The 10,549-nt window shown below is 54.1% G+C and overlaps 24 non-coding genes across 24 annotated transcripts; all 24 read left to right on the top strand.

The window, feature by feature from the left end:
* The first annotated feature begins 479 nt into the window (after positions 1–479).
* On the top strand, positions 480–551 carry Trnah-gug (transfer RNA histidin (anticodon GUG)). Its single transcript has one exon. It is a non-coding gene; the product is annotated as a tRNA-His (tRNA).
* Positions 552–840: 289 nt separating this feature from the next.
* Trnal-aag (transfer RNA leucine (anticodon AAG)) lies at positions 841–922 on the top strand. The gene has a single exon. It is a non-coding gene; the product is annotated as a tRNA-Leu (tRNA).
* An 80-nt stretch (positions 923–1,002) lies between these two features.
* On the top strand, positions 1,003–1,084 carry Trnal-cag (transfer RNA leucine (anticodon CAG)). The gene has a single exon. It is a non-coding gene; the product is annotated as a tRNA-Leu (tRNA).
* A 695-nt stretch (positions 1,085–1,779) lies between these two features.
* On the top strand, positions 1,780–1,851 carry Trnah-gug (transfer RNA histidin (anticodon GUG)). Its single transcript has one exon. It is a non-coding gene; the product is annotated as a tRNA-His (tRNA).
* A 289-nt stretch (positions 1,852–2,140) lies between these two features.
* On the top strand, positions 2,141–2,222 carry Trnal-aag (transfer RNA leucine (anticodon AAG)). Its single transcript has one exon. It is a non-coding gene; the product is annotated as a tRNA-Leu (tRNA).
* Positions 2,223–2,302: 80 nt separating this feature from the next.
* Trnal-cag (transfer RNA leucine (anticodon CAG)) lies at positions 2,303–2,384 on the top strand. Its single transcript has one exon. It is a non-coding gene; the product is annotated as a tRNA-Leu (tRNA).
* A 695-nt stretch (positions 2,385–3,079) lies between these two features.
* On the top strand, positions 3,080–3,151 carry Trnah-gug (transfer RNA histidin (anticodon GUG)). Its single transcript has one exon. It is a non-coding gene; the product is annotated as a tRNA-His (tRNA).
* A 289-nt stretch (positions 3,152–3,440) lies between these two features.
* Trnal-aag (transfer RNA leucine (anticodon AAG)) lies at positions 3,441–3,522 on the top strand. The gene has a single exon. It is a non-coding gene; the product is annotated as a tRNA-Leu (tRNA).
* An 80-nt stretch (positions 3,523–3,602) lies between these two features.
* Positions 3,603–3,684, top strand: Trnal-cag (transfer RNA leucine (anticodon CAG)). Its single transcript has one exon. It is a non-coding gene; the product is annotated as a tRNA-Leu (tRNA).
* Positions 3,685–4,379: 695 nt separating this feature from the next.
* Positions 4,380–4,451, top strand: Trnah-gug (transfer RNA histidin (anticodon GUG)). Its single transcript has one exon. It is a non-coding gene; the product is annotated as a tRNA-His (tRNA).
* A 289-nt stretch (positions 4,452–4,740) lies between these two features.
* Positions 4,741–4,822, top strand: Trnal-aag (transfer RNA leucine (anticodon AAG)). The gene has a single exon. It is a non-coding gene; the product is annotated as a tRNA-Leu (tRNA).
* Positions 4,823–4,902: 80 nt separating this feature from the next.
* Trnal-cag (transfer RNA leucine (anticodon CAG)) lies at positions 4,903–4,984 on the top strand. Its single transcript has one exon. It is a non-coding gene; the product is annotated as a tRNA-Leu (tRNA).
* Positions 4,985–5,679: 695 nt separating this feature from the next.
* Positions 5,680–5,751, top strand: Trnah-gug (transfer RNA histidin (anticodon GUG)). The gene has a single exon. It is a non-coding gene; the product is annotated as a tRNA-His (tRNA).
* Positions 5,752–6,040: 289 nt separating this feature from the next.
* Positions 6,041–6,122, top strand: Trnal-aag (transfer RNA leucine (anticodon AAG)). The gene has a single exon. It is a non-coding gene; the product is annotated as a tRNA-Leu (tRNA).
* Positions 6,123–6,202: 80 nt separating this feature from the next.
* Trnal-cag (transfer RNA leucine (anticodon CAG)) lies at positions 6,203–6,284 on the top strand. Its single transcript has one exon. It is a non-coding gene; the product is annotated as a tRNA-Leu (tRNA).
* A 695-nt stretch (positions 6,285–6,979) lies between these two features.
* On the top strand, positions 6,980–7,051 carry Trnah-gug (transfer RNA histidin (anticodon GUG)). The gene has a single exon. It is a non-coding gene; the product is annotated as a tRNA-His (tRNA).
* Positions 7,052–7,340: 289 nt separating this feature from the next.
* On the top strand, positions 7,341–7,422 carry Trnal-aag (transfer RNA leucine (anticodon AAG)). The gene has a single exon. It is a non-coding gene; the product is annotated as a tRNA-Leu (tRNA).
* An 80-nt stretch (positions 7,423–7,502) lies between these two features.
* On the top strand, positions 7,503–7,584 carry Trnal-cag (transfer RNA leucine (anticodon CAG)). The gene has a single exon. It is a non-coding gene; the product is annotated as a tRNA-Leu (tRNA).
* A 696-nt stretch (positions 7,585–8,280) lies between these two features.
* Trnah-gug (transfer RNA histidin (anticodon GUG)) lies at positions 8,281–8,352 on the top strand. The gene has a single exon. It is a non-coding gene; the product is annotated as a tRNA-His (tRNA).
* A 289-nt stretch (positions 8,353–8,641) lies between these two features.
* Positions 8,642–8,724, top strand: Trnal-uaa (transfer RNA leucine (anticodon UAA)). The gene has a single exon. It is a non-coding gene; the product is annotated as a tRNA-Leu (tRNA).
* An 80-nt stretch (positions 8,725–8,804) lies between these two features.
* On the top strand, positions 8,805–8,886 carry Trnal-cag (transfer RNA leucine (anticodon CAG)). The gene has a single exon. It is a non-coding gene; the product is annotated as a tRNA-Leu (tRNA).
* A 695-nt stretch (positions 8,887–9,581) lies between these two features.
* Positions 9,582–9,653, top strand: Trnah-gug (transfer RNA histidin (anticodon GUG)). Its single transcript has one exon. It is a non-coding gene; the product is annotated as a tRNA-His (tRNA).
* Positions 9,654–9,942: 289 nt separating this feature from the next.
* Trnal-aag (transfer RNA leucine (anticodon AAG)) lies at positions 9,943–10,024 on the top strand. The gene has a single exon. It is a non-coding gene; the product is annotated as a tRNA-Leu (tRNA).
* Positions 10,025–10,104: 80 nt separating this feature from the next.
* On the top strand, positions 10,105–10,186 carry Trnal-cag (transfer RNA leucine (anticodon CAG)). Its single transcript has one exon. It is a non-coding gene; the product is annotated as a tRNA-Leu (tRNA).
* Positions 10,187–10,549: the final 363 nt, after the last annotated feature.

The following is a 10,549-nucleotide window of genomic DNA, read 5'->3' on the forward strand; positions in this document are numbered from 1 at the left end:
GTCGTCAAGTAGCTGGTGGACGCTTGCCGTGTTTGTTGGAGGAGCGCTTGTGTCGTTATCCGGTGTCGTCTAGTGGCTGGGATACCTGGCTCTCTCCCACGAGGCCCGGGTTCGATTCCCGGTACCGGAAGTGCACATTTTGTTGCTCCTCTTATGCGACTTGTCCCGACTTTGCTCGACTGACGCTTCGCTGACGCTTGCAGAAATGTACGTTAAGTATGAATCACGGCCACAAGTGACGGCGAGAGAGATGCGACACCTGTCCACCTCTTATCGGGGCACGTACCTGTGGTCAACTGACTTGGAGGACTGCAAGACATTGCCAGGCAGCTAACCACTCTCGTAAGTGTCCTAACAGCGCAGGCACGTTCATTTGCTCATATACATATAACGAAGATCGCGTCTGACACAGTGGGCTGAGCTTTGCTGTGTATCTTGCAGGTGCAGTCGCGACACCTGCTTCCGAGGGTGCCTCCGTGGCCGTGATCGTCTAGTGGTTAGGACATTGCGTTGTGGCCGCAATAACCCAGGTTCGAATCCTGGTCACGGCAATTTTGAAGGTTTTGCCTGGCAGTTGCTGCAATCGTGATAGTCACCCAGTGTTTGAAATCACAATGCTCCCATCATTTTTCACTCATGTTCCGCAGGCCGCAGGTTGCACTACCATTTCATTATCAACAAGAAATTCGGCCGCCCCAGAGCGTGGGTAGCTGCCTGAGAGGTTAAATCTATAGTCGAAAGGGGCAGTTGTTTGAGGTACGATGAATGAGCAGCCAGTCGCAGCAGAACAGGAAACTGTGTCGTGCAGTGGTTTCTGGAGACGCGAAGAACGATGGCGCAGGTAGCGTGGCCGAGCGGTCTAAGGCGCTGGTTTAAGGCACCAGTCTCTTCGGAGGCGTGGGTTCGAATCCCACCGCTGCCAATTTTTACTTCTCGTTTTTGTGCATTTGCGGTGTGTTCTCGTGCGGTAGAACGCAGCTCCTGTGACCGCCGCGTCGCGGAGGTAGCGTGGCCGAGCGGTCTAAGGCGCTGGTTTCAGGCACCAGTCTCTTCGGAGGCGTGGGTTCGAATCCCATCGCTGCCAACGTTTTCTGTCTCGAAAACAGGAGCACTGATTGCCCGCCAAGGAAATAGCGCAGCAAAGCGTGAGCGTCGCTTTCTTAAATTGTCGTAGCACAGTGCGTGGTGTAACAACAGCATTCACCGGCGCAGTTTGGTCGCATGATTGCTGGCGTTCGTCTCCACGAGATACGTCCCGAGCATGCCGCTCTACAAAGTGGAAACGTTAATTTTTGCAGTTGTCGTCAAGTAGCTGGTGGACGCTTGCCGTGTTTGTTGGAGGAGCGCTTGTGTCGTTATCCGGTGTCGTCTAGTGGCTGGGATACCTGGCTCTCTCCCACGAGGCCCGGGTTCGATTCCCGGTACCGGAAGTGCACATTTTGTTGCTCCTCTTATGCGACTTGTCCCGACTTTGCTCGACTGACGCTTCGCTGACGCTTGCAGAAATGTACGTTAAGTATGAATCACGGCCACAAGTGACGGCGAGAGAGATGCGACACCTGTCCACCTCTTATCGGGGCACGTACCTGTGGTCAACTGACTTGGAGGACTGCAAGACATTGCCAGGCAGCTAACCACTCTCGTAAGTGTCCTAACAGCGCAGGCACGTTCATTTGCTCATATACATATAACGAAGATCGCGTCTGACACAGTGGGCTGAGCTTTGCTGTGTATCTTGCAGGTGCAGTCGCGACACCTGCTTCCGAGGGTGCCTCCGTGGCCGTGATCGTCTAGTGGTTAGGACATTGCGTTGTGGCCGCAATAACCCAGGTTCGAATCCTGGTCACGGCAATTTTGAAGGTTTTGCCTGGCAGTTGCTGCAATCGTGATAGTCACCCAGTGTTTGAAATCACAATGCTCCCATCATTTTTCACTCATGTTCCGCAGGCCGCAGGTTGCACTACCATTTCATTATCAACAAGAAATTCGGCCGCCCCAGAGCGTGGGTAGCTGCCTGAGAGGTTAAATCTATAGTCGAAAGGGGCAGTTGTTTGAGGTACGATGAATGAGCAGCCAGTCGCAGCAGAACAGGAAACTGTGTCGTGCAGTGGTTTCTGGAGACGCGAAGAACGATGGCGCAGGTAGCGTGGCCGAGCGGTCTAAGGCGCTGGTTTAAGGCACCAGTCTCTTCGGAGGCGTGGGTTCGAATCCCACCGCTGCCAATTTTTACTTCTCGTTTTTGTGCATTTGCGGTGTGTTCTCGTGCGGTAGAACGCAGCTCCTGTGACCGCCGCGTCGCGGAGGTAGCGTGGCCGAGCGGTCTAAGGCGCTGGTTTCAGGCACCAGTCTCTTCGGAGGCGTGGGTTCGAATCCCATCGCTGCCAACGTTTTCTGTCTCGAAAACAGGAGCACTGATTGCCCGCCAAGGAAATAGCGCAGCGAAGCGTGAGCGTCGCTTTCTTAAATTGTCGTAGCACAGTGCGTGGTGTAACAACAGCATTCACCGGCGCAGTTTGGTCGCATGATTGCTGGCGTTCGTCTCCACGAGATACGTCCCGAGCATGCCGCTCTACAAAGTGGAAACGTTAATTTTTGCAGTTGTCGTCAAGTAGCTGGTGGACGCTTGCCGTGTTTGTTGGAGGAGCGCTTGTGTCGTTATCCGGTGTCGTCTAGTGGCTGGGATACCTGGCTCTCTCCCACGAGGCCCGGGTTCGATTCCCGGTACCGGAAGTGCACATTTTGTTGCTCCTCTTATGCGACTTGTCCCGACTTTGCTCGACTGACGCTTCGCTGACGCTTGCAGAAATGTACGTTAAGTATGAATCACGGCCACAAGTGACGGCGAGAGAGATGCGACACCTGTCCACCTCTTATCGGGGCACGTACCTGTGGTCAACTGACTTGGAGGACTGCAAGACATTGCCAGGCAGCTAACCACTCTCGTAAGTGTCCTAACAGCGCAGGCACGTTCATTTGCTCATATACATATAACGAAGATCGCGTCTGACACAGTGGGCTGAGCTTTGCTGTGTATCTTGCAGGTGCAGTCGCGACACCTGCTTCCGAGGGTGCCTCCGTGGCCGTGATCGTCTAGTGGTTAGGACATTGCGTTGTGGCCGCAATAACCCAGGTTCGAATCCTGGTCACGGCAATTTTGAAGGTTTTGCCTGGCAGTTGCTGCAATCGTGATAGTCACCCAGTGTTTGAAATCACAATGCTCCCATCATTTTTCACTCATGTTCCGCAGGCCGCAGGTTGCACTACCATTTCATTATCAACAAGAAATTCGGCCGCCCCAGAGCGTGGGTAGCTGCCTGAGAGGTTAAATCTATAGTCGAAAGGGGCAGTTGTTTGAGGTACGATGAATGAGCAGCCAGTCGCAGCAGAACAGGAAACTGTGTCGTGCAGTGGTTTCTGGAGACGCGAAGAACGATGGCGCAGGTAGCGTGGCCGAGCGGTCTAAGGCGCTGGTTTAAGGCACCAGTCTCTTCGGAGGCGTGGGTTCGAATCCCACCGCTGCCAATTTTTACTTCTCGTTTTTGTGCATTTGCGGTGTGTTCTCGTGCGGTAGAACGCAGCTCCTGTGACCGCCGCGTCGCGGAGGTAGCGTGGCCGAGCGGTCTAAGGCGCTGGTTTCAGGCACCAGTCTCTTCGGAGGCGTGGGTTCGAATCCCATCGCTGCCAACGTTTTCTGTCTCGAAAACAGGAGCACTGATTGCCCGCCAAGGAAATAGCGCAGCAAAGCGTGAGCGTCGCTTTCTTAAATTGTCGTAGCACAGTGCGTGGTGTAACAACAGCATTCACCGGCGCAGTTTGGTCGCATGATTGCTGGCGTTCGTCTCCACGAGATACGTCCCGAGCATGCCGCTCTACAAAGTGGAAACGTTAATTTTTGCAGTTGTCGTCAAGTAGCTGGTGGACGCTTGCCGTGTTTGTTGGAGGAGCGCTTGTGTCGTTATCCGGTGTCGTCTAGTGGCTGGGATACCTGGCTCTCTCCCACGAGGCCCGGGTTCGATTCCCGGTACCGGAAGTGCACATTTTGTTGCTCCTCTTATGCGACTTGTCCCGACTTTGCTCGACTGACGCTTCGCTGACGCTTGCAGAAATGTACGTTAAGTATGAATCACGGCCACAAGTGACGGCGAGAGAGATGCGACACCTGTCCACCTCTTATCGGGGCACGTACCTGTGGTCAACTGACTTGGAGGACTGCAAGACATTGCCAGGCAGCTAACCACTCTCGTAAGTGTCCTAACAGCGCAGGCACGTTCATTTGCTCATATACATATAACGAAGATCGCGTCTGACACAGTGGGCTGAGCTTTGCTGTGTATCTTGCAGGTGCAGTCGCGACACCTGCTTCCGAGGGTGCCTCCGTGGCCGTGATCGTCTAGTGGTTAGGACATTGCGTTGTGGCCGCAATAACCCAGGTTCGAATCCTGGTCACGGCAATTTTGAAGGTTTTGCCTGGCAGTTGCTGCAATCGTGATAGTCACCCAGTGTTTGAAATCACAATGCTCCCATCATTTTTCACTCATGTTCCGCAGGCCGCAGGTTGCACTACCATTTCATTATCAACAAGAAATTCGGCCGCCCCAGAGCGTGGGTAGCTGCCTGAGAGGTTAAATCTATAGTCGAAAGGGGCAGTTGTTTGAGGTACGATGAATGAGCAGCCAGTCGCAGCAGAACAGGAAACTGTGTCGTGCAGTGGTTTCTGGAGACGCGAAGAACGATGGCGCAGGTAGCGTGGCCGAGCGGTCTAAGGCGCTGGTTTAAGGCACCAGTCTCTTCGGAGGCGTGGGTTCGAATCCCACCGCTGCCAATTTTTACTTCTCGTTTTTGTGCATTTGCGGTGTGTTCTCGTGCGGTAGAACGCAGCTCCTGTGACCGCCGCGTCGCGGAGGTAGCGTGGCCGAGCGGTCTAAGGCGCTGGTTTCAGGCACCAGTCTCTTCGGAGGCGTGGGTTCGAATCCCATCGCTGCCAACGTTTTCTGTCTCGAAAACAGGAGCACTGATTGCCCGCCAAGGAAATAGCGCAGCGAAGCGTGAGCGTCGCTTTCTTAAATTGTCGTAGCACAGTGCGTGGTGTAACAACAGCATTCACCGGCGCAGTTTGGTCGCATGATTGCTGGCGTTCGTCTCCACGAGATACGTCCCGAGCATGCCGCTCTACAAAGTGGAAACGTTAATTTTTGCAGTTGTCGTCAAGTAGCTGGTGGACGCTTGCCGTGTTTGTTGGAGGAGCGCTTGTGTCGTTATCCGGTGTCGTCTAGTGGCTGGGATACCTGGCTCTCTCCCACGAGGCCCGGGTTCGATTCCCGGTACCGGAAGTGCACATTTTGTTGCTCCTCTTATGCGACTTGTCCCGACTTTGCTCGACTGACGCTTCGCTGACGCTTGCAGAAATGTACGTTAAGTATGAATCACGGCCACAAGTGACGGCGAGAGAGATGCGACACCTGTCCACCTCTTATCGGGGCACGTACCTGTGGTCAACTGACTTGGAGGACTGCAAGACATTGCCAGGCAGCTAACCACTCTCGTAAGTGTCCTAACAGCGCAGGCACGTTCATTTGCTCATATACATATAACGAAGATCGCGTCTGACACAGTGGGCTGAGCTTTGCTGTGTATCTTGCAGGTGCAGTCGCGACACCTGCTTCCGAGGGTGCCTCCGTGGCCGTGATCGTCTAGTGGTTAGGACATTGCGTTGTGGCCGCAATAACCCAGGTTCGAATCCTGGTCACGGCAATTTTGAAGGTTTTGCCTGGCAGTTGCTGCAATCGTGATAGTCACCCAGTGTTTGAAATCACAATGCTCCCATCATTTTTCACTCATGTTCCGCAGGCCGCAGGTTGCACTACCATTTCATTATCAACAAGAAATTCGGCCGCCCCAGAGCGTGGGTAGCTGCCTGAGAGGTTAAATCTATAGTCGAAAGGGGCAGTTGTTTGAGGTACGATGAATGAGCAGCCAGTCGCAGCAGAACAGGAAACTGTGTCGTGCAGTGGTTTCTGGAGACGCGAAGAACGATGGCGCAGGTAGCGTGGCCGAGCGGTCTAAGGCGCTGGTTTAAGGCACCAGTCTCTTCGGAGGCGTGGGTTCGAATCCCACCGCTGCCAATTTTTACTTCTCGTTTTTGTGCATTTGCGGTGTGTTCTCGTGCGGTAGAACGCAGCTCCTGTGACCGCCGCGTCGCGGAGGTAGCGTGGCCGAGCGGTCTAAGGCGCTGGTTTCAGGCACCAGTCTCTTCGGAGGCGTGGGTTCGAATCCCATCGCTGCCAACGTTTTCTGTCTCGAAAACAGGAGCACTGATTGCCCGCCAAGGAAATAGCGCAGCAAAGCGTGAGCGTCGCTTTCTTAAATTGTCGTAGCACAGTGCGTGGTGTAACAACAGCATTCACCGGCGCAGTTTGGTCGCATGATTGCTGGCGTTCGTCTCCACGAGATACGTCCCGAGCATGCCGCTCTACAAAGTGGAAACGTTAATTTTTGCAGTTGTCGTCAAGTAGCTGGTGGACGCTTGCCGTGTTTGTTGGAGGAGCGCTTGTGTCGTTATCCGGTGTCGTCTAGTGGCTGGGATACCTGGCTCTCTCCCACGAGGCCCGGGTTCGATTCCCGGTACCGGAAGTGCACATTTTGTTGCTCCTCTTATGCGACTTGTCCCGACTTTGCTCGACTGACGCTTCGCTGACGCTTGCAGAAATGTACGTTAAGTATGAATCACGGCCACAAGTGACGGCGAGAGAGATGCGACACCTGTCCACCTCTTATCGGGGCACGTACCTGTGGTCAACTGACTTGGAGGACTGCAAGACATTGCCAGGCAGCTAACCACTCTCGTAAGTGTCCTAACAGCGCAGGCACGTTCATTTGCTCATATACATATAACGAAGATCGCGTCTGACACAGTGGGCTGAGCTTTGCTGTGTATCTTGCAGGTGCAGTCGCGACACCTGCTTCCGAGGGTGCCTCCGTGGCCGTGATCGTCTAGTGGTTAGGACATTGCGTTGTGGCCGCAATAACCCAGGTTCGAATCCTGGTCACGGCAATTTTGAAGGTTTTGCCTGGCAGTTGCTGCAATCGTGATAGTCACCCAGTGTTTGAAATCACAATGCTCCCATCATTTTTCACTCATGTTCCGCAGGCCGCAGGTTGCACTACCATTTCATTATCAACAAGAAATTCGGCCGCCCCAGAGCGTGGGTAGCTGCCTGAGAGGTTAAATCTATAGTCGAAAGGGGCAGTTGTTTGAGGTACGATGAATGAGCAGCCAGTCGCAGCAGAACAGGAAACTGTGTCGTGCAGTGGTTTCTGGAGACGCGAAGAACGATGGCGCAGGTAGCGTGGCCGAGCGGTCTAAGGCGCTGGTTTAAGGCACCAGTCTCTTCGGAGGCGTGGGTTCGAATCCCACCGCTGCCAATTTTTACTTCTCGTTTTTGTGCATTTGCGGTGTGTTCTCGTGCGGTAGAACGCAGCTCCTGTGACCGCCGCGTCGCGGAGGTAGCGTGGCCGAGCGGTCTAAGGCGCTGGTTTCAGGCACCAGTCTCTTCGGAGGCGTGGGTTCGAATCCCATCGCTGCCAACGTTTTCTGTCTCGAAAACAGGAGCACTGATTGCCCGCCAAGGAAATAGCGCAGCGAAGCGTGAGCGTCGCTTTCTTAAATTGTCGTAGCACAGTGCGTGGTGTAACAACAGCATTCACCGGCGCAGTTTGGTCGCATGATTGCTGGCGTTCGTCTCCACGAGATACGTCCCGAGCATGCCGCTCTACAAAGTGGAAACGTTAATTTTTGCAGTTGTCGTCAAGTAGCTGGTGGACGCTTGCCGTGTTTGTTGGAGGAGCGCTTGTGTCGTTATCCGGTGTCGTCTAGTGGCTGGGATACCTGGCTCTCTCCCACGAGGCCCGGGTTCGATTCCCGGTACCGGAAGTGCACATTTTGTTGCTCCTCTTATGCGACTTGTCCCGACTTTGCTCGACTGACGCTTCGCTGACGCTTGCAGAAATGTACGTTAAGTATGAATCACGGCCACAAGTGACGGCGAGAGAGATGCGACACCTGTCCACCTCTTATCGGGGGCACGTACCTGTGGTCAACTGACTTGGAGGACTGCAAGACATTGCCAGGCAGCTAACCACTCTCGTAAGTGTCCTAACAGCGCAGGCACGTTCATTTGCTCATATACATATAACGAAGATCGCGTCTGACACAGTGGGCTGAGCTTTGCTGTGTATCTTGCAGGTGCAGTCGCGACACCTGCTTCCGAGGGTGCCTCCGTGGCCGTGATCGTCTAGTGGTTAGGACATTGCGTTGTGGCCGCAATAACCCAGGTTCGAATCCTGGTCACGGCAATTTTGAAGGTTTTGCCTGGCAGTTGCTGCAATCGTGATAGTCACCCAGTGTTTGAAATCACAATGCTCCCATCATTTTTCACTCATGTTCCGCAGGCCGCAGGTTGCACTACCATTTCATTATCAACAAGAAATTCGGCCGCCCCAGAGCGTGGGTAGCTGCCTGAGAGGTTAAATCTATAGTCGAAAGGGGCAGTTGTTTGAGGTACGATGAATGAGCAGCCAGTCGCAGCAGAACAGGAAACTGTGTCGTGCAGTGGTTTCTGGAGACGCGAAGAACGATGGCGCAGGTAGCGTGGCCGAGCGGTCTAAGGCGCTGGTTTTAAGGCACCAGTCTCTTCGGAGGCGTGGGTTCGAATCCCACCGCTGCCAATTTTTACTTCTCGTTTTTGTGCATTTGCGGTGTGTTCTCGTGCGGTAGAACGCAGCTCCTGTGACCGCCGCGTCGCGGAGGTAGCGTGGCCGAGCGGTCTAAGGCGCTGGTTTCAGGCACCAGTCTCTTCGGAGGCGTGGGTTCGAATCCCATCGCTGCCAACGTTTTCTGTCTCGAAAACAGGAGCACTGATTGCCCGCCAAGGAAATAGCGCAGCGAAGCGTGAGCGTCGCTTTCTTAAATTGTCGTAGCACAGTGCGTGGTGTAACAACAGCATTCACCGGCGCAGTTTGGTCGCATGATTGCTGGCGTTCGTCTCCACGAGATACGTCCCGAGCATGCCGCTCTACAAAGTGGAAACGTTAATTTTTGCAGTTGTCGTCAAGTAGCTGGTGGACGCTTGCCGTGTTTGTTGGAGGAGCGCTTGTGTCGTTATCCGGTGTCGTCTAGTGGCTGGGATACCTGGCTCTCTCCCACGAGGCCCGGGTTCGATTCCCGGTACCGGAAGTGCACATTTTGTTGCTCCTCTTATGCGACTTGTCCCGACTTTGCTCGACTGACGCTTCGCTGACGCTTGCAGAAATGTACGTTAAGTATGAATCACGGCCACAAGTGACGGCGAGAGAGATGCGACACCTGTCCACCTCTTATCGGGGCACGTACCTGTGGTCAACTGACTTGGAGGACTGCAAGACATTGCCAGGCAGCTAACCACTCTCGTAAGTGTCCTAACAGCGCAGGCACGTTCATTTGCTCATATACATATAACGAAGATCGCGTCTGACACAGTGGGCTGAGCTTTGCTGTGTATCTTGCAGGTGCAGTCGCGACACCTGCTTCCGAGGGTGCCTCCGTGGCCGTGATCGTCTAGTGGTTAGGACATTGCGTTGTGGCCGCAATAACCCAGGTTCGAATCCTGGTCACGGCAATTTTGAAGGTTTTGCCTGGCAGTTGCTGCAATCGTGATAGTCACCCAGTGTTTGAAATCACAATGCTCCCATCATTTTTCACTCATGTTCCGCAGGCCGCAGGTTGCACTACCATTTCATTATCAACAAGAAATTCGGCCGCCCCAGAGCGTGGGTAGCTGCCTGAGAGGTTAAATCTATAGTCGAAAGGGGCAGTTGTTTGAGGTACGATGAATGAGCAGCCAGTCGCAGCAGAACAGGAAACTGTGTCGTGCAGTGGTTTCTGGAGACGCGAAGAACGATGGCGCAGGTAGCGTGGCCGAGCGGTCTAAGGCGCTGGTTTAAGGCACCAGTCTCTTCGGAGGCGTGGGTTCGAATCCCACCGCTGCCAATTTTTACTTCTCGTTTTTGTGCATTTGCGGTGTGTTCTCGTGCGGTAGAACGCAGCTCCTGTGACCGCCGCGTCGCGGAGGTAGCGTGGCCGAGCGGTCTAAGGCGCTGGTTTCAGGCACCAGTCTCTTCGGAGGCGTGGGTTCGAATCCCATCGCTGCCAACGTTTTCTGTCTCGAAAACAGGAGCACTGATTGCCCGCCAAGGAAATAGCGCAGCGAAGCGTGAGCGTCGCTTTCTTAAATTGTCGTAGCACAGTGCGTGGTGTAACAACAGCATTCACCGGCGCAGTTTGGTCGCATGATTGCTGGCGTTCGTCTCCACGAGATACGTCCGAGCATGCCGCTCTACAAAGTGGAAACGTTAATTTTTGCAGTTGTCGTCAAGTAGCTGGTGGACGCTTGCCGTGTTTGTTGGAGGAGCGCTTGTGTCGTTATCCGGTGTCGTCTAGTGGCTGGGATACCTGGCTCTCTCCCACGAGGCCCGGGTTCGATTCCCGGTACCGGAAGTGCACATTTTGTTGCTC

Source organism: Schistocerca cancellata, unplaced genomic scaffold (assembly GCF_023864275.1).
Source record: "Schistocerca cancellata isolate TAMUIC-IGC-003103 unplaced genomic scaffold, iqSchCanc2.1 HiC_scaffold_579, whole genome shotgun sequence".
Taxonomy (NCBI): Eukaryota; Metazoa; Arthropoda; class Insecta; order Orthoptera; family Acrididae; genus Schistocerca; species Schistocerca cancellata.